Source organism: Bubalus kerabau, chromosome 14 (genome assembly GCF_029407905.1).
Source record: "Bubalus kerabau isolate K-KA32 ecotype Philippines breed swamp buffalo chromosome 14, PCC_UOA_SB_1v2, whole genome shotgun sequence".
In the NCBI taxonomy this organism is placed as follows: domain Eukaryota; kingdom Metazoa; phylum Chordata; class Mammalia; order Artiodactyla; family Bovidae; genus Bubalus; species Bubalus kerabau.
In genome coordinates this window covers 67,556,530-67,582,659 of record NC_073637.1, presented here as the reverse complement: position 1 = coordinate 67,582,659, position 26,130 = coordinate 67,556,530, and the positions used below count along the sequence as shown (strand labels likewise).

Below are 26,130 nucleotides of genomic sequence, written 5' to 3'. Positions count from 1 at the left end.
AGGTAGACAGTGGTGACCTCAAGTTCACACAGCCAGTTTGTAGCAGAGGAAAGAGTCAAACTCCAGATATGGGTAGACATTTCTTTTTTATATATATTTGCTTTTACATTTTAAACATATGTTTTTAGATTTTTAATCAAAGTTTCTTTCAAATTTCTCAATCTAGATTATTGGATGATCTATTTTACTCCAGTTAAGAAAACATGGAGGTGCGAATGATTGAAGTGTATCAAAAATATTGCTTCCAACACCTGGGTTAACCAGCACCTAAATATGTTCTATGTTAAATTGGTGCAATTATGCAATATGCCTCCTGCTATTTTTGTGTTTCATTGGTTTTATATGTCAGAATATTATTTTTGTTTATTATTTAGGATATATATCCTACTGGACTACAAATTTCATTCATGCAGAAAATGTATTTATGTATCTTGTTAATAGATGTCTCCTTAGTACCTTACATGTGCTAGGAATATACTGGATATAATACATACACCATAAATAGTGTATTTATGTAATCCTCCACCTCATCTCTTTGGAAATTCAACCCATCCTTCAATTTCAGACAGGAAATTCAACCTGTCAGATGCCTCATCCTCTGTGAAGTTCTCTGATCACTCCCATCTGTAAATTCTCCTGGTGCTTTGTATTTCTCTCATTATTTACAGCTTTTATTTATTCCAGTTGCTTCCTGTTTGTGTACATTTTTTTAAATTTACCTCTTAGACTTTAAGCTTCTTGTGGGTAGAGACAACTTACCTAGCATGATGTCTTATACCATGTATTCCATTATTGTTAACTAAATGAATAAAACCAAAACTGTATACATGTGCTATTTAATATGAGCTTATGCAACTTGATTATAAGTTTTATGGTAAAATTTATAAGCAAATATGTATTTGCCCTAACAAAATGAGTTGCATGCTCAGTATTGGTCATGATCATTTTTATCAGGGGTAGTTCCATCCTAAAGGAGATGAGTGTTCATTGGTCCTGAGTGTTCATTGGAAGGACTGAACACTCCTGAACAGTCCTGAGTGTTCATTGGAAGGACTGATGTTGAAGCTGAAACTCCAAAACTTTGGCCACCTGATGCGAAGAGCTGACTCATTTGAAAAGACCCTGATGCTAGGAAAGATTGAGGGCAGAAGGAGAAGGGGATGACAGAGGATGAGATGGTTGGATGGCATCACTGACTCAATTTACATGAGTTTGGGTAGGCTCCAGGAGTTTGTGATAGACAGGGAGGCCTGGCGTGCTGCAGTTCATGGGGTCCCAAAGAGTCGAACACTACTGAGTGACTGAACTGAACTGAACAGTTTTTTTTTACCTCATGATGTATTAATAGCATTATATTTACTGAAACTTTGAACATTAGCCTTATACTTAGAACAAAAGTTATAGGGATTTTCAGTATAGCTTTTTATGGCTAACAGAATTTATTTACCAAATTACATACTACTACTTCTCCAGACTGTAAGATGTGTGATATAACAATACACAATACCATTGCATATATTTTCCAGAGATGAAAGACTGATTAACATTCTGTGTTACTTTTTTAACACTAGGAAAAATTAGTACTTGAATGGCAAGTTAAAAAAAAAACACCTGAATCATAAGCGACTATTTTTTATTTTTTTACTCCTAGAACATGATTTGAGGCAAAGGGAGCTTCTTAAGTTCATTTATTCGGCTTCCAAAATTATAAATGATTTTGTCCCAATGGCAGAATAGGATTGGATCTCAGTGAAAAATTCTTGCTCTTCACTCTAGTAATTTCATATATGCAGTACTACCAGAAGTGTGCTAGGGATAGATATACTTACTGACTGAAATTTATGCCATACCCTTGCAGAATGAGCTGGCTCTTCCATAGTATTCTATGCTTGATCTTAGCCAAAAGGCAGAGAAGTGATGCCATAGTATTCTATAGTAAATTTGTTGGGACATTTAATTCTTACATCTAATTCAATTAACTCCCCCATGCAACTTGAGTAATCAGCAACCAGTAATATCTTGATTTTCAAACTGTCCGGAAGACTTGGTGTTCCTGAACCAAATGAATGGATTCTGAGCAGAGAATACAGAAGCAAAGTTGTGATATATATAGTTTTGAAGTGGAAGGTTGATGGGAGTGGGGAGGGGGGTTGATGGTTTTTCTAGTCTACGTACAAATTGAGAGCCCTTAAAAACTGTAATATGATATATTTAGCTTCCCAGGTGGCACTAATGGTAAAGAACCTACTGGCCAATGCAGGAGACACAAGAGACACGGGTTCTATCCCTGGGTCAGAAAGATACCCCTGGAGGATGGCATGGAAACCCACTCCAGTATTCTTGCCTGAAGAATTCCATGAACAGAGGAGCCTGGCGGGCTAGAGTCCACAGGGTTGCAAAGAGATGTACATGAATGAGGTGACTTAGCACACATGTTTGTGGCTAAAATTGTTCTGCTTTTTAAAAAATTGAAGTATGGTTGATTTGAATGTTGTGTTAGTTTCAGGTGTACAGCAAAGTGATTCAGTTATACATCTATTTCAGATTCTTTTCGCTTATAGGTTATTACAAAATATTGAGTATAGTTCCCTGCGCTATATAGTAGGTCCTTGTTTGTTGGTACTTCTTTCTTTAAAAGGAAAAAAAAAAACCCTATGCAGCTCAAAATTTAAAGTTGTAATCCTAAAATGTCTTTTATTTTGGTTAATTTAACTAAATGAAAGCAACTTATAGAGGTTTTTCCCTTAAACTTTGGAATGTAATATATTTTGGCCAGGTGATCTGAAATAGAAAACAGATAAAGATGACTTAGTGGTTAGTGAAACACCGGTCTGAAGCAGACAGCTTACTTTTTTCCCCCCTCTTCATTTCCCCTGGACCAGCTGTTAATGTTTAACCTTCATTTACTACTTCAAGAGTCATATTTACACTTCTCCAGCAACTCTTTATCCATATGTTCCTTGGCCTTATACATTATATAAGGCTCTTTTAGGGCAACTTCCTAATCTTCTCATTAAGAAAATGTCACACTTACCCCAAATAACCCTATAGAAGATGTCAGATGGTATCACTACTAAAATGACCCCATGGAAGATGTCATCTGATATCAGTTACAGGCTTCCTTTCATTTTTGCCAGTAACAGTCTGCCAGGTTGTTCTCCCCAAATTTAGACAGCTTGAATATTTCCTTTTCTTTATTCAATTGATAGAAAAAAATCTTCTAAAAATACTTCACAATTCACCTGATACCAGATAATGAATTCAGTTTCTTTAAGAGTATCATGATAACAAAGATAATTTTTCTTTGTCAAATCAATTGTCTTATTTGAAACAAGTGATCATTATTTGGTTTGTAAATTTCAAACTGGAATGTTACAGCTTTAAGACTGTAGGGGATGTAACCAGGAAGAATGGAATGGACTTTACCTCTTATCTGTTAACTTGCTTTTTCCTAGTTCTTCATTATGTGCCAGATATTGAAGAATTGACAAGTAAGGCTTGGGAAGATTTTTTTTATGAACAAATAATTTTTATTAGTTTGCCTTGGCCACTTAAGATGGTTATATATTGGAGAAGAAATTAGGTCAATAACTTTTCAAATGGTTCTGTCTAGATTTGGTTGTTGGTTATTGATAGTAATTAGCTCAGTGAAGTTGGACTAAGGTTCTTATATTTAAAACTTTGCTGGGAGAAGTTTCAAAAACCTCAGATACACAGCTGACACCATTGTTATGGCAGAAAGCAAAGAAGAACTGAAGAGCTTCTTGATGAAAGTGAAAGGAGAGTGAAACAGTTGGTTTAAAACTCAGCATTCGAAAAACTAAGATCATGGCATCCAGTCCCATCACTTCATGGGAAATAGATGGGGGAACAATGGAAATAGTGAGAGACTTTATGTTTTTGGTCTCCAAAATCACTGCAGATGGTGATTGCAGCCATGAAATTAAAAGACACTTGCTCCTTGGAAGAAAAGTTATGACCAACCTAGACAGCATATTAAAAAGCAGAGACATTACTTTACCAACAAAGGTCCATCTAGTCAAAGCTATGGTTTTTCCAGTAGTCATGTATGGATGTGAGAGTTGGACTATAAAGAAAGCTGAGTGCCAAAGAACTGATGCTTTGGAACTGTGGTGTTGGAGGAGACTCTTGAGAGTCCCTTGGTCTGCAAGGAGATCCAACCAGTCCATCCTAAAGGAAATCAGTCCTGAATACTCATTGGAAGGACTGATGCTGAAGCTGAAACTCCAATACTTTAGCCACATGATGCGAAGAACTGACTCATTGGAAAAGACCCTGATGCTGGGAAAGATTGATGGTGGGAGGAGAAGGGGACAACAAAGGATGAGATGGTTGGATGGCATCACCAATGCGATGGACATGAGTTTGAGTAGGCTCTTGGTGTTGGTCATGGACAGGGAGGCCTGGCGTGCTGCAGTCCACAGGGTCACGGGGAGTTGGACATGACTGAGCGATTGAACTGAACTGAATAATGTACTGATTATCTAATTGAACTTTAGCCTTTCAGTATCACTAGGCTCAAGGGTTCATCTGTAAAATAGATTCAATCATATTTGTCACCTTTGATGGTTCTTTAACATTTTGGTTTGAAAGCTTCCAGATAAATTCTATCATAAAAATAAGTTTAATATAGTACAGCCAATATTAGATCACTGATATCTTTGACGTTGCTTAGAGATTTTCAAATGTGTGATCTGAGTGAATGTGTCTCATCCTGTCTGATTTATTCTTGGCTCAAGAAACTACTAACTTTTACCAGAATCTACCACTCCTTTCAAAGTAGACCCAACTGACCAAGAAAAAGTTGAATTCAAATTTCATTTTGTCAAAAATAATTTCATTTTGCTGTCCCATCTAGGGGAGTTCTATGTAGTGATATGGTGCTGATTCTCAGTTTTACTCACCTTCATTTTTAAGTCTATAGAGTCATCCCTATGATTGTCTATTTCTGGAATCAGTGTGAATGAAACCTTGCCTGAAAATCCATATATCTGAAGCAAAAGTTACAGTGATTTTCTATCTAATCTTTTGTGACTAATAGAGTTCTCATACTAAATTACATGGTACTTCCTCTCCAGACTATAAATCATTATGCCGACTTTGAAAGTTGAGAGATATTGACAGCTCTTGTTAAAATAAATTACAATCATCACATTTAAATTTACTACTCTCAATTTTGACATCCTTATTGCCCAAATCAGTAATTTTGGCACCAATTCCAAGCTTGCATTTTAACATTTGTTTTATGCTTTGTTCTCATTGAGATTGTAATGCTTCTGAAGACAGGTTCTAAGTGTTATAAGATTTCTTTTTTAATGCTTTACAACACTTGAGTATAGTTTTGGGCATGTGGTATGCACTCAATAAAGATTTCTTCAAATAAACATGAACTGTTTTATTGAGCATTGTATACTTTTCTAGAAATACAAAGAATTAAAAGACATGATTTCTGCCTTTGTGATACCTACATTGATACTAAGCTTCACATAGTTTATTAGATTACAGTCTTTTATGTGTAATTCTGAAATCCCAGAAAACTTAAATGTTGTTATTTTCTGTATCATATTTAGCAGTAGAATCTAACTCAAGATTAACTCATTTGGTTAATGGTTAATTCAAGTCAGAAAACCTGACTTGAACTGATGTGAAGCTTTTTATATTCTTCATTTATTTCACTTAAGAGGAATATTCATAAAAAGAGGAATATTCTTATGTTTAACTTCAGATATATTAATTATTTTAATTACAGTGGGTGTGTTTTGCATAATATATGTGCTATATTTTTGAAATCTGAAAAATTCTGACTTCCAAAATGTATCTGACCTCCGATTTTTGGGAATTGCAGATCTGTGTAACATACAAAAAGTGGAACTTCCCTGGCAGTCCAGTAGTTAAGTCTTTTCCTTCCAATGCCAGGGGTGTGGGTTCCATCCCTGATTGAGTATGCTAAGATCCCACATGCCTTGAGGTAAAAAAAAAAGCATAAAATAAAAGCCCTATTGTAACAAACTCAATAAAGACTTTAAAAAAGGTTCACATCAAAAAACGAATTAAGTACAAAAAGTTAAATGATAAAATATTTAAGTAACAACTGATAAAATAATAGGAGAAATATCTCAAACTATTACTTGGAAAGATGCCTCAAACTTGGTGTCTTTCTTGGGTGTCCCTGCAAATGGGCAGGTGCTCAGTCTTGGATCCCATGGGCCAGAGGCAGATGATGTGGGAGTGTTTTCCTGACATGTTCAGGCATAAGAAGAACCAGAGGATCTGTGCAAACCAAGTTCTTTAGAAAGCAGTGAGGATCAGAACCAGGGAAACAGAGTTCAGTTATCAGGTAAGAGATAGCCTGAAAAAAGGAGCCAGAAAGCCACTGGACTAGCAGGAGGAATAAAGGGTAAGGTGAGAGCCCTGGACAGTTGCAACAACCCCAGGTGATAAAGCTGCAACTTTACACTGTGTAAGTGGATGGCTTTGATAGAATGTTAGAGTTGGGATGGTCTGGTACAGACAATTGTTGCTTGGATCTGAAAGGGGCCTTCAAAGCTCGTTTACTCCTGTACCCTCTCCCTATTTGAAAAACCAGTAACCTGAAGCTGCATGATTATTTTTCAAACATCTAGTTAGTAGTTGAGCCACAACACAAAACCAGGCTTCATATTGCCTATCTGTACTCTTACTACCAAAGAGAGATAATATTTCAATCTGAAGTGATCACGAATGATTCTTTGGAGGATATGAGATTTAAATTGAATTATTATAGTAGTTTACTAAAACTTAATTCCACGTAAATCTATGAATGTATTTTTGTGTATATTTTTATTTTTTAAAGTACCTTGATACCAAGGACTGTCTTAATTTTTTAAATCCTTAGATGACTTAGGAAGTATTTTGCATATAGTATAGAATAAAAAAGAAATGTGAAGTGGAGGCAGTCTGAAAATAAGTGTGTGTTATAGAGGAAAGAATACTGCTGGGTACTGTAAGACCTGAGTCCTAGTCTAGCCCTGCACAGGTTATCTGCATAACCTCTCTGAGATCTCATTTTCTCCTTGAGAAAGGGTAAGATCAAGTGACCTTTACACACTCTTATTCTGTAATTTAAGTCTGTGTCTGTATTTGCTAGGACAAAATAATTGCTATAATGCATACTAGGTTTAATTGTTAAAGTATTGCAAAGGCATAGATCAAATGGGTTTAGATTTTCTGGGGACTTTCAATGGAGAGAGATCTGTCAGTATATCTGGGACATCAATTCAGATGTTTTGGTAAAGTGAAAGTATAAAATAAATATCAACAATGCATTCAACAGTAGTCATTTAGCATTCACTATGTGTATGCAAAGCATTAAATAAGACGTGTTCTCTGACTTCAAGCTGTTTAGGATTTAGTCAGAGTTTACTTTAAATAAATTAAAAAAGTAAGTAAACATAACAAGCTCAGTGGAGCTCAGATATGTTTAGCTGGAATGAATCAGCCTCTAAAAAGTGTGGTATGACTGGCCGGTCAACCTTTTGTTGGAACTGTTTAAATTACTTAGCATTTCATAATGTAAATATTTTGATACTGCGCACTCCTTGATTAATATGAAAGTGGTTTACCACTTTGAGGAAAACTTATAATTCTTAAAAATCAACTCAGAGTGTTGAACTCAGAAACAAACTCAATGTTTCTGAGTATCATCAGGGGTAATATAACTATATCCCCAAACCCCCTCTTTTTAGTCCCAAGCATGTTAGAGAAGTATCATATTCATTTCATTTTATGTTGAATTAACTAATGGTAAAAATATTTGGTTGGAACTGCATAGCATTGTGATTGACTGGGGAACATTTTAATAAAGGAGATCTAAATAAAGATAACGTTTTTCAAAAGAAGGATATTGTTTGTGCTTGACTACCTCTTTGGTAAGACATTTATTCAGTCATGTCAGTTACTGTAGACTAGAACATTTGAAGTTACCAGCTTGTGAACATCTTTATGGGATGAACTATTTTGTGAAACTTTCTTGCAGATATTTTCCTAAACAAAGGGTTTTTTTTTTTCCCCTCAAACTTTTGACAGTATGAAAAAATTTTACATTGTGGCTCAGTGCACACACATATGTAGGTAACTGAAACAAAGCCTTCATGAAACAATACTTACCTTACTATGTGCTATATAGTGAGTTTTAAGATTCTATTCTAATCATTGTATCCTTTTGAAATAGTTGGTCTGAAACCCACTAAATTGATTCAAAATTCCTGAAAGGTCATAACCTGCAGTTTGAAAGGCTTGAGCTAAATCTCTGTTTTGAGAGCATTTACTATGTTCTTCCTATTTAACTTTGTTATTCCCCAGTGCCTAGATATGTGCTCAGCATATAGATGGTAGACAAATAGTTTATTGAATGCTTTGTTCCCAATCTAGTTTCAGACATGTTACTGTATCAGTGAGGTTTGTCTGTAACAGTTACATGGAACTGTTGAAAGAGAAAAAAGTAATTAGTAATTAGAAGATGAAGGTAAAGCATATATGAGAAGAGGCAGAAGTCATCATTCACTTAAAAAAAAAAATACCGCAATAACAATGTGTTAGTTCTCTTAGAAGTTATAAAATCAAGTCCTGACTTGTCTTTTTTTCATATGCCACTATTTTAAACTCAGTATTCATTCCGCAAATAATTTTATCTTGAAATTATTCTCAAAAGCATATAGTGACTTTCTCCTAACTGCTTTTGTGTGTCTGTGTGTGCGAAGTTTACCTTTGATTAGTTGTCTTATTTTTCCAAAAAATATGATCTATATCTTATAAATTTGTTTAACTTATTTTTTATTACCATTCTTCAAATAGTACTCTGAGCCAAATATTATTTGTGTGTACATCATGATTTTTTCTTTTTTTTGTCGTCTAATAGTACAAAGTTTTTTTTCTCTGTGGTAATGTCTGCTTAAATTTATCTTGAGTATGGTCATTAATAATTTAAACTTTCCCATTCATACTCAATAACTTTTGAGGGGGGATTTTGATAAATATTTTGGTTTCTTACATGTTCAACTGAAATTACATTCTATTATAACAGATATTGTTAGAACTAAAATTTCTGAAAAGATTGCCTGGTATATCATAGTTGTTAATTGTTTTTCTTTGTAGCAATAATTTCTATATAGCATTTCTGTTTAGCAAAAGAGAATTAGTACGATAAAATTTTCTGAGATTTTATTAATCCAAATAAAAAAAATACATAATTTGTTATCAGATTTGAGCAGGGTTAAATTACATCAGTAGATGAGGTATTTTCACAGCTATTTTGCACTGAATGATATATTATTTTATAATTATTCTAAAGATTAATGTGTCCATCTCAGCCTTCTCAGGCATATATTAAGTTCTTCAGTGGAATCTTCTCGTCCTCTCTTTTTTCAATTTTCCCTCTCTTTTTCTATTTCTTTTTATATCACACAAATACTTCTGTGTTTTATACAGTGTAGAAACTCAATGAACGTTTGCTGATTAACTTTAAGCTATTTCCTAAATCATTTAGGAAGTCCTAAATCTAAGACTCTCTGATATTAATGTTATATAGTGGATAATGATTCAGGATTAGAAGGTAGACAACTAAATTCTTAATTCTGTTTTTTACTGACTCAGTGATTTTAATCTTTATGTCTTTTATTTTCTTATCTGTAATCTATTTAGAGCCAATAATTGCTTTTGTCTTTTGTCTAGTTCATAGCATAATGTGAAGATCATATGAGAAAATCATAGAATGTTTTTTGAAAATTTCAAAGTACTCTTTATGTGTAGATGGTTCATGAGGCCCTTCATGCAAGGTTTTGATTAAATGAAATGATAGAAAATGACCAGCACAATGCGTAACACAGAGTAAGCACTTAGTAATAACAGCTGCAGTTGATATGATTTAACTTGTGTATGTACTTTAAAATTTCAGTTATTTTATATTTCACAGTTTAAAATTTAATAAAGCCTAATAATAACTAATTTTTTGTAAATCTAATTTTCATGCTTTTCATTTTCTGTGGTTCTTTTAACTGGTATCTTCCTCCCTCCAGTCTATTAGTTTTCATACCTATTTGCCATTTTATAAATTTTACATATAAAATAATTAAAATTTATAACTGGATACTTGAAAATAAAAATTCAAAGTCATTCTTTAAATTGACAGCTAATTTATAAGATTGAATATTTTGAGTTCTGTATTTTGTTTTAGACAATTTGAATTGTTAATATGTAATCATATAATAATGGGACATTTGAGTAATGGCAGTTGTTTTGAATTATACAATTTTGTTTAATTATATTTTGCCCTGTAGCACATAAATAAAATTTATATTGCATTATTTTTTGTAAGCCATAGATATTTTACCCAAAAGAGGAAGTTTTAGCTAGTTGAAGATAGGAAAGTACAAAAGCAATTTGAACTTAACAGTTTAGGTCCCTTTCAGATGATTATATTTTGCTTATTTTTATTTAAAATATCACCATAGATTCCTTCATTTTTTAAAAAAATTATCATTTTTTAATTGTTTCCCTTACCAAAAAAGTGATCCCTAATATGACTGGAGCCTTCTTTAAGTATTAAAGGTAATTTATGTTTTTTGCCATTCAAAGTTTTATAATTGTGAGTTATTCAAATGTTTAACTATTCCTAAAAAGGGGAAAAAAGTGTGTTCCTGTGTGTGTGTGAGTGAGAGACTTAATTAAATTGAGTCTATTTTTTTTTTTCTTTCAGAAACCTTTCCCAAAATGCCAAAAAGAGGCATAAAAAAACATTTACAGCTTTTGTTTCACTTGGTGAACGAGTCAGGAACTGTTTGCACACAATAATCCAACATCAGCTTAAATTGGCTCTGTTTTTACAAGAGGGAGAAAAGATTTTGCTTCCAATTCATGCACATTATTTTTGGGGGCAGGGGGTTGGTTGGATTTCTTATTCAGCACCACTTTACTTTCATTCTTTTGGTCATTAATCTGTTCATTTAGGAGGCATAAGTAATCAAAACAGTTTTGTAAAGTACTTGTGTGTGTGTATGTGTGTATGATATTTTGTTGGAGCATCTACAAAAGCAATAAAAGTACTTATTCAAACCCTCAAGATACAGATGGTGTCATTAATGTTTTGAAGGCAGGAAACCATACAATCCTATTTTAAGGAATTGTATTTATTTTAAAGTCAAATAAAAAGTTTTCCCTCCTCTTTAAAGTACCTGACTGGCAAGAGAATTTTTATGGTATCCATTTACAGAAATAAAAATTCTTCTAGTAGACTGAGGTTTGAATACCACATCTCTTGGGCATATAGAGATCTGGGGCTTACTTTGGAGTTAACTTTATGTTTTCATCTACTTACTTGCTGACTTCTTTAAAATGTGTTAATTTTTCATTTGTTTTTCTATTTCTTCAGTATAATTACATCATCTCCTTAACCAGGAGAATTCCTGTCTGCTCTTCAGCTCTGTATCGTTAATGAAGATCTTTACCTGTGTGTTGGGTTTTCTCAGTACAGGTTAGTACTTGACTTTTGATTTGCTTAGATTCATTATCAGGATTTTTCTGACTGTAACTATCAGTGCTTTATTTCTTTGTTTTTCATGTGGTAGTTCATTTCTTAACATTTTTGTATTGTTCTTTCTCCTTTCTGTTCTCTCATTACTTTCTGTTTCATAGGAGTTCTACTAAAACCCACCAACCAAACAAAACAAAATACCCACAACCTTTCTGCTTCCTGAAAACCTTGACCCTCTCCCTTTTGAGTTTCCCTTTTATTCCTCCCTCAATTGTTACTACTTTGAAAATTACTTGGAACCTCTTTTAATTCCACAAGGCCATGCTCCCTTTATTCCTAACATTTCTCAAATCTGCACCTTCTATATTAGCGTCAATATAGTTCCCAGAGTCAAGAAAGTGATCTCTCTAAATCACAAACATGAACAGATTACTTCTCCCTAGGAAAACATTTAATAACTCCCCATCACCTACAGAAGAAAATTAATCTTAGCATTCAATACAGTAATCTATCCCATGCCTATCTCTGTAACACTTATTTTGGAAATAAAAGATTACACATTGTTCCTGGAATTTATTACGATGCTTTCTTGCCTCTGTGCCTAGCTCACGGTTTTCTTTTGTGTGAAACTTTTTCTCACTCCTTGATTAGCTGCCTGGAAAGGAAGATTTTCATCTTTCAAGACTCTGCTTGGACTTTGAGGAACTCTTACTGGCAGGTCATGTGACACTTTCTTCTTTGATTTTCCATTGGAGTTCTTATGCATCTCTCTGATAGCACTTATCTGTTCATCTGTTGCTATCATTCATTAGAAAATGAGCTTGTTGAAGGCAGGGGCCATACTGAAATTGGTTTTTGTGACTGAAAGCATTGATAAAATATCTGTTGAACTTTTCTCCACTCTGTGTAAAAGAATTTGAATGTACTGTGAAAGGTGCTGGTAAAAGAGAAAACTATGTCAAACACCAGATGTTCAAGCTGGTTTTAGAAAAGGCAGAGGAGCCAGAGATCAAGTTGCCAACATCCGCTGGATCATGGAAAAAGCAAGAGAGTTCCAGAAAAACATCTATTTCTGCTTTATTGACTATGCCAAAGCTTTTGATTGTGTGGATCACAATGAATTGTGGAAAATTCTGAAAGAGAAGGAAATACCAGACCACCTGACCTGCCTCTTGAGAAACCTGTATGCAGGTCAGGAAGCAACAGTTAGAACTGGACATGGAACAACAGACTGGTTCCAAATAGGATAAAGAATATGTCAAGGCTGTATATTGTCACCCTGCTTATTTAACTTCTATGCAGAGTACATCATGAGAAACGCTGGACTGGAAGAAGCACAAGCTGAAATCAAGATTGCTGAAAGAAATATCAATAACCTCAGATATGCAGATGACACCACCCTTATGGCAGAAAGTGAAGAGGAACTAAAGAGCCTCTTGATGAAAGTGAAAGAAGAGAGTGAAAACGTTGGCTTAAAGCTCAACATTCAGAAAACTAAGATTATGGCATCTGGTCCCATCACTTCATGGCAAATAGATGGGGAAACAGTGGAAACAGTGTCAGACTTTATTTTTCTGGGCTCCAAAATCACTACAGATGGTGACTGCAGCCATGAAATGAAAAGATGCTTACACCTTGGAAGGAAAGTTATGACCAACCTAGACAGCATATTAAAAAGCAGAGATATTACTTTGCCAACAAAGGTCCATCTAGTCAAGGCTATGGTTTTTCCAGTAGTCATGTATGGATGTGAGAGTTGGACTGTAAAGAAAGCTGAGTGCCGAAGAATTGATGCTTTTGAACTGTGGTGTTGGAGAAAACTCTTGAGAGACCCCTGAACTGCAAGGAGATCCAACCAGATCAGTCCTGGGTGTTCACTGGTAGGACTGATGTTGAAGCTGAAACTCCAGTACCTTGGTCTCCTGATGTGAAGAGCTGACTCATTGGAAAAGACCCTAATGCTGGGAAAGATTGAGGGCTGGAAGAGAAGGGGACGACAGAGGATGAGATGGTTGGATGGCATCACTGACTCGATGGACATGGGTTTGGGTGAACTCCGGGAGTTGGTGATGGACAGGGAGGCCTGGCATGCTGGGGTTCATGGGGTCGCAAAGAGTCGGACATGACTGAGCAACTGAACTGAACTGAACTGATGCCAAACACAAAAGCATGTTATAGGTTTCTGATAGCTTTATTGATAGAAAGGTAACTGATTCAATGGGGCTTCGCTGGTAATTCAGCTGGTAAAGAATCTGCCTGCAATGCAGGAGACCTGGGTTCGATCCCTGGGTTGTGAAGATCCTCTGGAGGAGGGCACGGCAACCCACTGCAGTATGCTTGCCTGGAGAATCCGCATGGATAGAGGAGCCTGACGGCTGCTGTCCATGGGGTCACAAAGAGTCTGACACAACTGAGCGACCAAGCGCAGCACAACTGATTCAGTATCCTAGAATTCTAGCTTTTTCCTGTTCTGAATCCATGCATGATGAGGCAGTGAGACACAGCCTTACATCCTGAAAACTCTGGATCAAGGGAATTTTCTTTGCTTTGTGAAACTGTCTGACTTGGACAGTTTTTGGCAAGAGTAATAAGCTCTTAGATAATTTTAGAAACGATGAGCTCTGTGTAGCAAGGTGTCTTTCCCAGTGTAGGCTGACAACAGAAAGAAAAATACAGCTAACCAATTCCAGGTCCAAAACAGTCTCATCTGTAGCCATTCTCTGAAAGCCTTTGGCAGGAGATATATTGGAGTGCTCTGTCCACATTCTTGCAAAGAGGGAAATAGGGAAAAAGTTGCTTTCATCAATACAGTGTTCTCCATGTCTGCAGTTCATGAAATTTAACCTCTCAAAGAACTTTTAAAAGAAAATAGAATTGGGGACTTCCCTGGAGGTCCAGTGGTTAAGACTCTGTGCTTCCACTGCAGGGAGCACAGGTTCCATCCCCGGTTGGGATGCACACATTCTGCGTGCTCCACCGTATAGCTGAAAAAAATAATAAAAATTATATATAAATATAAAGGAAATAGAATTTTAAAACATTTAAGAAAGCATGTGTATGCTAAGTTGCTTCAGTCATGTCTGACTTATTGTGACCCCATGGACTGTAGCCCACCAGGCTCCTCTGTCCATGGGATTTCCCAGGCTAGAATACTGGAGTGGGTGGCCACGCCCACCTCTAGTGAATCTTTCCAACCCAGGGATCAAACCTGGGTCTCCATTGCAGGCGGATTCTTTACTGACTGAGCCACTGGGAAAATCTCTGTTTCTATGCATTCTCATAGAACTTGATTCATTCTTCATTTATTTTTGGGAGAAGAATTGCCATAGAACTCATGGGAAATAAACTTTTAAAAACTGTTCATATATATTTGAAAGGTACATGTGCACTTGTCAATTTATAACAGGAAGGATGAAAGTAAGAACTGTTTTATAGTTTATGTGAATTAAAACACTTCTCTTGCATTTGGTTAAATTGTTTAACACTTTTCTCAGCTACTTAATTAGGATTATATGATGTCATCTTATGACTGCTAAAAAGAAGAGATAATCACCTTTATAGATATAATTGAAATTTGTTTATAACTGGCTGATAATTATACTGATTAGTGTCTGAGGCTATCTTTAACTTTTCTAGACCAGTGTTGTCCAATAAAGCTCCCTGCAATGATGTAGATGTTCTGTCTGTGCTGTCCAGGAGGGTAGCTAATAGCCACATGTGTCTACTGAGCATTTGAAATGTAGGTAGTGTGACTGAGGAACTGAATTTATAATTTAATTTTAATTAATTTTAATTCATGTGGTTAGTGGCTATGTTGAACAGGGCAGATCTAGGCTATATACAGTATTATCAGTAAAATTCCATTATTCACTGATCTGTAATCTATCAAAGTGTTAGTAACTCAGGCGTATCCAACTCTTTGTGACCCCATGGACAGTCCATGGGATTCTCCAGGCAAGAATACTGGAGTGGGTTGCTATTTCCTTCTCCAGGGATCTTCCTAACCCAGGGATAGAACCCGGGTCTCCTGCATTGCAGGCAGATTTACCATATGAGCTACCAGGGAATGCTGATTATACATCTTACTACTAGAGAGATGCGCATTCTTATATCAAAAATATCTTCATGGCCTGAAAAGCTCATTGTATGTGGTATATTTAAGAGAACTAGGCATCTTATGTTAGGACTTACCTGTAGTTCAAATGGTAAAGAACCTGCCTGCGATGCAGGAGGCCAGGGTTTGATCCCTGGTTTGGGAAGTTCTTCTGGAGAAGGGAATGGTAATCCACTCCAGTATTTTTGCCTGGAGAATTCCATGGACAGAGAAGCCTGGTGGGCTACAGTCCGTGAAGTCGCAAAGAATCAGACACGAGTGAGTGACTTAATACACACAACAGACATCTTAAAAGGATACTCTCTTGTTTCTCAAAGGATCTATAATTTTGGTACAGAAAAGACAGTGGTGCTGACTCTGTGTTAAGAATTTTAGTATAGGAATCTCCCTGGTGGCAACTGCAGGAGGTAAGGGTTCTATCCCTAGTCAAGGAACTAAAGATTCCGCATGCCGTGATACATGGCCAGAAAAAAAAAAAGAGAAAAAGAATTTTAGCATAGACTAACAGGCACTTTTTATAAGGTTCTTTCATTGTATTTTGTGAGAACCTTTAAAACTTTCCTTCGTGGCTCAAACAGTAAAGAATCTGCCTGCAATGTCTGGATTGAGACCTGGATTCAATCCCTGAGTCGGGAAGATCCTCCCAGAGAAGGCCATGGCAACCCACTCTAGTATTCTCGCCTGGAGAATCCCATGGACTGAGGTGCCTGGCAGGCTACATACAATCCATAGGGTCTCAAAGAGTCGGACATGACTAAGTGACTAACACTTTAAGACACTTAACATTTTTAGAAATCTAAAAACCAGAAATTTTACACACTAATCACTACCCAAGAATTTCACCATTTTTATGAGGATGTAATTAAACACTTTTGTTAATTGAAGTCTGTGCCTTGGAGTTCCTGGTAGAGGGAATTACCAAAGGGGGAAGTTGAAAAACAAGGACAAAGGAAGGAATGAGGCAGAGAAGCTAATTTGTTTTGACCTAGGAACTCTGAACTGATATAGAACATGTATACAGGTTTTAAACTCATCTCTGTTGAGATCCCCAATCACTTCAGAGTTCTGGGAAGATGGATATTATGAAAATGAGAAGACAAGGGAAAATTGGCTGGAAGATATTCTTGCTGAGTGGGAGGAGATGAGATTAATGGTTAGCCAGAGCAGTCCAGAATATATGAGGCATGCAGTCTAACTCCAGTTATGCTTCTGTTACACTGGAATAAGATCATCTTTATTTCAACTGGTTGTTTTTTATCCTATTTTCTAAAAATGAGTATCTTTAATTAAAGTATATGGTATATTTGCTATATAACATTTTAATGTTTCTTGGTTAGTGCCTAAAGAAATTTTGCTATGTGAAAAGCCATTATTATTCCTTATCATTTTCCTCCACAAGGAGTCAAAAAGGGAAATCAGTTACAGTGCATTTTCCACCACCTATTGAGGTGATGGGCTTCCCTGGTGTCTTGGGCGGTAAAGAATCTGCCTGCAGTGCTGGAAACCTGGGTTCGATTCCTGTGTTGGAAAGATCCCCTGGAGGAGGGCATGGCAACCCACTCCAGTATCCTTGCCTGGAGAATCCCCATTGGCAGAGGAACCTGGCAAGTTGTAGTCCATGGGGTCGCAGGGTCAGACATGACTGAGTGACTAAGCACATTGAGGTGATAGTTCCACCAATCTGAAACTAAGCCATTTCAAACAGTAAGAATGCATTATTGCAGAATAAATAAAAACCAATTCAAGTCTTTACTCTAAATTAAAACGAATCTAAGATTTGATTAACTTTCTCTTGAAATCATATTAACTCTTGGTGATATGCTCATACCTCTGAGCAGGCAGGTTCTTGAAAATTTAGATTTTCAAGCAGAAAATCCGAATAAAATGTCTCAAGACATTCTTGGCACATTTAAAAGCATGAAGTGCCAAAAACTTTCATGAGAAAAAGACAACTTGTTTTCTCAAGATTTCTAGTCCAGCTTGGGAAATGCAACAGAGAGGCGATTAACTCCTAGAACTATCTTTAGCTTGTGGAAGAGAAACCAAAGACCAGAAGTTAAGTAACAGAAAGCAGAATAGTAAAAGGGTGTTACCACCTGTGTCTGCTCGATAGAAGGGAAAGATAAAGGGTGTGCACGTGTGTGAGCAAAGGTATAAAGTGCAGGCCTTCAGCAGCTCAAGGTCAGTGAAAATAATGAGTATTGAAGTTGATTTGCTTCCAGCTTTCGATTTGTTTCCAACTGTAAAAATGCTTTAATGAATGTAATGTGCTTGGAATCATAACCTCCTTTTTTCTCATCAGCATCTTTCTCATTTTTATCTTTTTTAAAAAACTACAGTAACATTTTATTAAGTGGAAATACCAAGTCAAAAAAATCTGCAAATATTTTGAGTCCACGTTTGATTTTTTAGGTTTAACGGTCTCTTTTTTTTGGTTTTGTTTTCACATATTAATCTACTTTTCTCATAAGCATTCCTTTCATTTTCATTCCTTTCAAGGCATACACTCATGTATGGTTTTGGTTTCTTTCATTTATCTATTTCATTGTTACATGTTATATCAGGACTTTTTACAAAAGTAACAATTTGTGAAGTGAAATTGGATTTTTCCTTCAGTTTTGTTTTTCTGTTGTTGTTCAGTGGCTGAGTTGTGTCCTACTCTTTGTAACCCCTTGGACTGCAGCAGCCAGGCTTCCTTGTCCTTCACTCACTGTCTCCCGAAGTTTGCTCAAACTCATGTCCATTGAGTCAGTGATGCCATCCAGCCATCTCATCCTCTGTCACCCCCTTCTCCTCCTGCCCTCAATCTTTGCCAGCATCAGAGTTTTCCAGTGAGTTGTCTCATCATATTAAGCAGCTGAAGTATTAGAACTTCATTCAGCTTCAGAAGCAATTCTTGTTTTTCTGTACATTCACTTATTTTTTTCATTTCCATTTCCTTTCTCCCACCTTTGCCTCTCCCCACTTTTTATTCCATTTCTTCAGAAGGAAATACACATTTATTGTGTGCCAACTGTTTGCCAAGCTCTTAGCTTTTCACATTTACAGAGAAGAAATTGTGTACCTTGCCTAAGGTCACAATGCTAAACAATGGATGAGTTGTTTTAAATCCATCATCTGCCTAACTCTAAAACCTTCTGTCTCTAATATGCCCTGTTTATCCCTTTGAAGTCATTCTTCAACTCTGTTCATTCTTGCCACTGTTCTTCCCGTCTCTTGTTTCTTCTTTGGCAGCAATTTTTCTCTATGAGTTTCCCTCCCAACATATGCTTTTCCAGCTTTCTCTCATGGTCTCTCAAACTCTTTACCTCTTCTCATCCGCAGAGTTGTTTTTCTTCTAGTGAGAAAGCAGAAGTGGCACCATTATTTATTTAGTTACGGCTGTGCTGGTGTTGGTTGCCATGCCCAGGGCCTTCTCCGGTTGCGGTGAGTTGGCGCCACTCTCCAGCTGCGGTGCTCGGGTTTCTCCTGCAGTGGGGCACGGGCTCTAGAGCACTGGCTCTGTAGGTGCGGCTCATGGGCTTAGCTGTCCCATGGCATGTGGGATCTTTCCAGACCAGAGATCGAACCTGTGTCCCCTGCCTTGGCAGGTGGATTCCTTACCACTGAGCCACCAGGGAGGCCCCTGATTGTATTTTTTGGATTAAATATCTTAAAATTGTTTATATTTCCTGACCTTGTAATTCTACATTTAGTCTCAGGAAATCACAGAGATGTATGCAAACTGTGTATACAAGGAAGAAAACACAAGCATCATTTGTAGTTTTAAAAAATTAAAATAATTTTAATGCTAACAGTGGGGTTAAATATGGGTTAAGTAAACCCTAGAAGACATATAATGTAATAATACTTAATGACATAGAAAAATGTTCATCATGTATTATTTAAAAAATTCATTGATTATGAAAACTCATTTATTATTAAGTTATCCTTCATACAAAAGAGAATTAAAATGCACATATTTAATTTAAAGAAAAAATGAATACCTGTATCAACCACACACTTATTAAAATGAACATTACTAATTTCTTTAAATCCCCCATAAGACACTGTATGATAAGTATAAGAAGCAAAACAGCATCTTAGTATATAAAAATGGTAATAGTATGTTCAGTATAACTTAAGTTTAGTGAAAAAAATGTTAGCAGTTGTTACCTCAGGTTGATGTCATTGTAGGTGAATTTAATTTTTTTAATTTCTAATTTTTTATTTCATTTTTTTTCAATGAACACTTATCAGACTTATAAGTGTAATAAAATTTCACAACAAATAAAATAAGATTTCACAAAAATGTTTTATATATATATAAAACTTTATTATCATTATCTTTTTTGGTGAAAAGGGTAGATTGAAAAGTCAAGAAAATATTTTCTTCTTTTGAGGCTGGGAAGACAATAATCAGAGACTGGAAAGTAAAATAATTGTTTATAATTCATCATTAAACACAAATGATTTTAAATATCATTCTTAGTATAACAATACTAATTTCTTTGAGGCGCAAGTTCTACTAGGTCACTTGAGTAAAAGAAGCACAAGTGTGTAAATGCCCCAGGTATTTGGTATAGACAGAGAAGGAGTTCCTCCCCACTTGCTGTGGTCAAAGAGCTTATCAAGAAGGAAGATTTTTTTTGGACTTTAAAGGGTACAGAAGATTTAGATCAGCATTGCCAAACTTTATAGTCTTGGGACTCCTTACTAATACTTTTCAAAATTATTGAAACATCACCCTGATACCAAAATCAAAGATATCACAAAAAAAGAAAATTATAGACTAGTATCACTGATAAACATAGATGCAAAAATCCTCAACAAAATACTAGCAAATAGAATTCAACAACACATTATAAAGATCATACACCATGATCAAGTGGGATTTATCCCAGGGAAGCAAGAATTCTTCAACATATGCAAATTAGTGAGTATGATATGCCATATTAAAGGAATAAAACCCATATGATCATCTCAATAGACTCAGAAAAAGCTTTTGACAAAATTTGACACCCATTTATGATAAAAACTGTCCAGAAAGTGGGCATAAAGGAAACTTCCCTCAACATAATGAAGGCCATATACAACAAACCCACAGCAAACATTCTCAGTGGTGAAAAATTGAAAGCATTTCCTCTAAGATCAGGGACAAGACAAGTATGTCTACTCTTGCTACTATTATTCAACATAGTATTGAAAGTCCTAACCACTGCAATCAGAGAAGAAAAAGAAATGAATACAAAGTAGAAAAGAAGAAGTAAAACTGTCATTATTTGCAAATGACATGATATGATACATAGAAAATGTATCATTTTCTATGTATTATCTAAAGATGCCACCAGAAGACTACTAGAACTAATCAGTGAATTTGGTAAGGTTGCAGGATACAAAATTAATGCACAGAAATCTCTTGCATTGCTGCTGCTAAGTCACTTCAGTTGCGTCCGATTCTGTGCGACCCCATAGATGGCAGCCCACCAGGCTCCCCTATTCCTGGGATTCTCCAGGCAAGAACACTGGAGTGGGTTGCCATTTCCTTCTCCAGTGCATGAAAGTGAAAAGGGAAAGTGAAATCACTCAGTCGTGTCCGACTCTTAGCGACCCCATGGACTGCAGCCTACCAGGCTCCTCTGTCCATGGGATTTTCCAGGCAAGAGTACTGGAGTGGGGTGCCATTGCCTTCTCCGCTTGCATTGCTGTACATTATCAACAAAAATTGTTGAGGACCTCAATGATATTTTGTTTATGTGAGTTATATCTATTCATATTTATCATGGTGGGGGTTTAGTCACTAACCCCTTTCCGAATCTTGTGACCCCCATGGACTGTAGCCCAACAGGCTCCTTTGTCCATGGGATTTTCCAGGCAAGAATACTGGAGTAGGTTGCCATTTACTTCTCCAGGGGATCATCCTGACCCAGGGATTGAACCCTGGTCATATCCATTGCAGGCAATTTCCTGCATTGCAGGTGGATTCTTTACAGACTGAGCCACCAGGACTATATATTCATCATATTAGAAATTAAAATCAAGAAAATTTAATATATTTGTCAATGTAATGTAAAATAAATTACATGTTAAGGTAAATAATTTTATGAAAAATATCTGTGTTTTCCAGAACAAAACCATTTAATCAGAAAAATGGTGTTGTTTTACATTTTGGATTTTTAAAATTTATTTACACTTTGTATTTTAATATTTGGCTTAACAGAAGACAGCTGGATTCTGTCATCTGCTCTGTTGTGATATCACATGTCTTATGGCTTCTGGAAAACTCCACTGTATACTTGTGAGAGAATGAGGTGGAAAAGTAAATGGTATCTCAGAGTACTATGAACATAGTGTTGATATCATGGCTCCCCCTGAGAACCATTTTGAGAATTACTAATTAAGATAGACTGAGGGCAAAATAGAGGAATGGCATAATCTCAGAGGTAGGAAAGCATAAAGCATTATCGGAGAGAGTGGACACACCAATCTGGTGGTTCTGAAGGATTCATGTCGGGGAACGTGCAAGAGATACGGTTAGAAATGTAGTTGGGAAAATTATGTCAGTTAAAAAATACCAGTTTCCTTATTTAATACTGTAATTGCTAGCCTCTACTTTTGGCTTCAGAAAACTTAAGGAAAAGGGTGGTAGAAGAGAAAAGTATAAGGTATGTGGTTGGCAGTATTCCTATTGACTCACTGATTGCTTTTTTTCATTTGTTTAGGGTCTGCTGTATTTCAAGCATCAAGACAAGAACTAGTGATACAAAGATGATAATGACACAGTCCCTACCCTTTTAACAGCTCTCGATCAAGTGAGGGAGTCAGGATATTAAAAGGTAAGTGATTCATCCTTTAAATTGACTGACTTGGAAGTGTAACGAACATGTTGTGAGATGGAAAGGAAGTCTTAAAGACAGAAGCCCAAAATACCAACAGCCAGTCATATCGAACCTTGGTGAAAAATACTAGAAGTATGGGGTTGACAAATACAGAGCTAGTATTAACAGAGCACATCTGTGGGAGATGGTCAGATGGTGGTAGAGGAGACTTTGCTGAATATATCTTCTCTTTTGGAAAGTACAAAATCTTTTGTACAAATGTACAAAATCCCTTTCTCCTAAATCTCTACAAAATATTTCCACTGCCAGGCCTGGGAGACACCATCAATTATCTTAAAACCCTGCTTCTCTTCCTCTGCATCACCTTTTTCAGTCTTTTTGTTCTCCTCTGTGACCCAGTAATTAGTGTGAAGAGGAGGAAGAAATTAAGATAATTACAACAGCTTTAAACCAGCACCGAGAACACCTTTGCTTGCCCATACAATTATGATTAAATAAGTAAATAAGTAAACTGTCTCCCAGCACCACCTGCAGGGGATGAAGAAGGCTGCAACAGGATTCAGTACTCTGCCGGAGTATCTTCAAGCCAACATTCCTTTATTGAGCATCTATTAAGAGCCTGATTTTAGTAGCTGAGGAGAACACAAAAAGCTTAGTAAGAGATCGTCCACCCACATTCGAAGGAACTTTATTAGAACTTGCAGATTTTTGTGGTGGTTATCTTGGAAAGAACTAACTAATTTTAAGAGAATCAGGTTTCTTCTGTGCAAATTCAGTAGTAAAGCAACTACTGCATTGCCTTTTTTACACTCTCCACTGATGGAGAGCAAGAAAAAAAGGTGATTTCAAGTTTTAAGTAGTGAAGTAATGAAGTCTGTTTTTCGAATCCTCGTTGAGCTTGTAAATATGATGAGAAAGGCCTGTGTTGCACACTGTTCTTTGCAGCCCGGTTAAGGTTGTTCATTTCTTAATTTAGAAGGCAACGGCACCCCACTCCAGTATTCTTGCCTGGAAAATCCCATGGACGGAGGAGCCTGGTGGGCTGCTGTCTATGGGGTCGCACAGAGTCGGACACGACTGAGCGACTGCACTTTCACTTTTCACTTTCATGCATTGGAGAAGGAAATGGCAACCCACTCCAGTGTTCCTGCCTGGAGAATCCCAGGGACGGGGGAGCCTGGTGGGCTGCCATCTATGGGGTCGCATAGAGTTGGACACGACTGAAGCGACTTAGCAGCAGCCAGGCAACTGTCTTATGGGATGGTTCTCTGCTGGTCATAAGAGGAATCGGATGGAAGTAGATGCATGGCTTAATAGAAATTCATAAGTACCCATCTGAAATAAACTCGGAGTGCATACCAGTAAGAGCCTTTTTCTTTCCCTATCAAGTCATATCCTAGAAGCTAGGAAGAATGAGGTTTCCCAAAGTCCCTAGCCTTTGAGAATCTTACAAACAAGTACAGAATATTTTCCTGATTTCTGGCATTTAAAATAGAAGCAGAATACATCACATACAAAAGAGGCAATATAGATGAAACGAGTGTTCATTACACATTTAGAGGAAAGAAAGACTTCTGCTGGGTGAGTGATCACTTCAGTCAGTCCAGTCGCTCAGTCGTGTCTGACTCTTTGCAACCCCCTGGACTGCAGCACTCCAGGCTTCCCTGTCCATAACCAGCTCCCAGAGCTTACTCAAACTAATGTCCATTGAGTTGGTGATGTCATCCAATCATCTCATCCTCTGTTGTTCCTTCTCCTCCTGCCTTCAATCTTTCCCAGCATCAGGATCTTTTCTAATGTCAGCTCTTCACATCAGGTGGCCAAGTACTGGTGCTTCATTAGCAGTCCTTCCAGCGAATATTCAGGATTCATGTCCTTTAGGATTGACTGGTTTGTTCTCTTTGGGAGTCTTCCTTTATATATAGACAGGATTTTTAGGGAAAGCAGCTGCAGCCAATCAGCTGTCACCTCTATGACCCACCCCACAACCCTAGAAAAATGCATACAGGATTTGGGGTAGTCATATTCTGGTGTTTTCAGCATTTTTTTTTTCTGACTAGGCATTTGAATGTGGAGAAGGCAATGGCACCCCACTCCAGTACTCTTGCCTGGAAAATCCCATGGATGGAAGAGCCTGGTAGGCTGCAGTCCATGCGGTCACGAAGAGTCGGACACGACTGAGCGACTTCACTTTCACTTCTCACTTTCATGCATTGGAGAAGGAAATGGCAACCCACTCCAGTGTTCTTGCCTGGAGAATCCCAGGGACGGGGGAGCCTGTTGGGCTGCCGTCTATGGGGTCACACAGAGTCGGACACAACTGAAGCGACTTAGCAGCAGCAGCAGCAGCAGCAGGCATTTGAATGAGTGCAGATTAAGTCCTGAATCAACTCTCCCAATTATACCTCTTTCTAAAATCATACCACAGTTTATAAAAGCAATGACATAGGCTGGTAAGTGAAGTAACTGTCAGAGGTAAGGGGAATCTTGGTATCATGCAGTCCAGTATTTCTTAGAGTGTGGGTTCTTTATCTGTGGAAGAATTTCTTGCTCACTCCCAATGCAGATTTGGCCTCCACATCAGACCTAATCAATTTCAGTCCTTAAGGGTGACATCCAAAAATCTGCATTTTAACAAGCATCTTAAATTGATATGTGCGTTAAGGTTTGGGAAGCACTCATCTAGTCAAACTGCATTATATGACGGATGAGGAGCTAATATCAGAGAAGTGAAGTGATTTAATGAAAGTGACACAGCCTGTCGAAGGCAGAAACTGGATTCAAACTCAAATCTTTTGATTCCCATGTTAGACGTTTTTCAGCTATTGATACAAGCAGTTTGTATTTACTTGTAAATTCTCAATAGTCCTCAGTGAAAACAGAATTTATTTGAGTTCTTTGTTCCTTGACACCCCTAAGTTTAATACCAATAATTTACCATTAGTGAGTTCGCAGTACCTGCTAAGTAAGCTGTTGCCTTGAAATTTTCGGAACATCAATTATAGAAGCTTGTGGACAAAAGTATTTTGTTATTAATGTCTTGTTACCATTCCATTCTCCATCACTATAATCAAGCAAGATCATTTATCAGCAAGAATGTATGCTCATTTTCCTGAAATCACCGGAGACAACAATAAAAAGTAAAGGGAAAAACCTGCTACTAGTGTTAAACAAGAATATCCCACCCTCTGTAACAACATACCATATGGTATTTCCCTACCTTGTTCAGTATTTAACCTAACAATTTATTGCTAGGCGTCTTGGCAGCAAGCTGTGCAAGTTGAAGTGGAATCTGATTGAGGTGAGTTAATTAATGTGGTGGCAGCTTGGAATGTTGTCCAGCTGCCAGTGAGAATTATGTTTGTTTGCCTTTGGCCCAAGTGTGAAATGGCTGGCTGTTGATTTCAGAAGTGTGAGTGTACATTTTTACATCTCACATGAATGAATACATTTTTTGTATCCTACACATTTGGGGAAATGCTGAAATTTATTGGGTAATGTTATTTACCACTTGTGTGGCAGAAAGAGAAAGGTGGGATTTTGCCCCAGAGGTTGACTTTGCATCTGTAAAAAAAGCAAAAGCAGGTGGCAAATAAATCTATAAGCAGGTAAATAAGCCATCTGAAATTAACTCATCTGGGCTAACGTTTTCAGAAATTACTTTAAAAAGA

At 36.8% G+C, this 26,130-nt stretch overlaps 2 protein-coding genes across 7 annotated transcripts in view; both read left to right on the top strand.

Moving 5' to 3' along the window:
* OSR2 (odd-skipped related transciption factor 2) overlaps positions 1-26,130 on the top strand; it is a 68,190-nt gene that overhangs the window by 32,696 nt on the left and 9,364 nt on the right. For 3 of the 6 annotated variants that reach the window (XR_008702394.1, XR_008702392.1, XR_008702390.1), the window contains exons 4-6: positions 11,426-11,527; positions 22,343-22,456; positions 25,715-25,760. The gene's annotated coding sequence lies outside the window, so the exon portion shown is untranslated. Of the gene's footprint in view, positions 1-11,425; positions 11,528-12,178; positions 12,246-22,342; positions 22,457-25,714; positions 25,761-26,130 lie in introns of all 6 variants that reach the window. The other 3 variants (XR_008702395.1, XR_008702393.1, XR_008702391.1) reach the window with 2 other exon arrangements.
* VPS13B (vacuolar protein sorting 13 homolog B) overlaps positions 18,977-26,130 on the top strand; it is an 851,071-nt gene continuing 843,917 nt past the window's right edge. The window contains exons 1-2 of the mRNA XM_055546536.1: positions 18,977-19,067; positions 22,343-22,456. The gene's annotated coding sequence lies outside the window, so the exon portion shown is untranslated. The remainder of the gene's footprint in view (positions 19,068-22,342; positions 22,457-26,130) is intronic.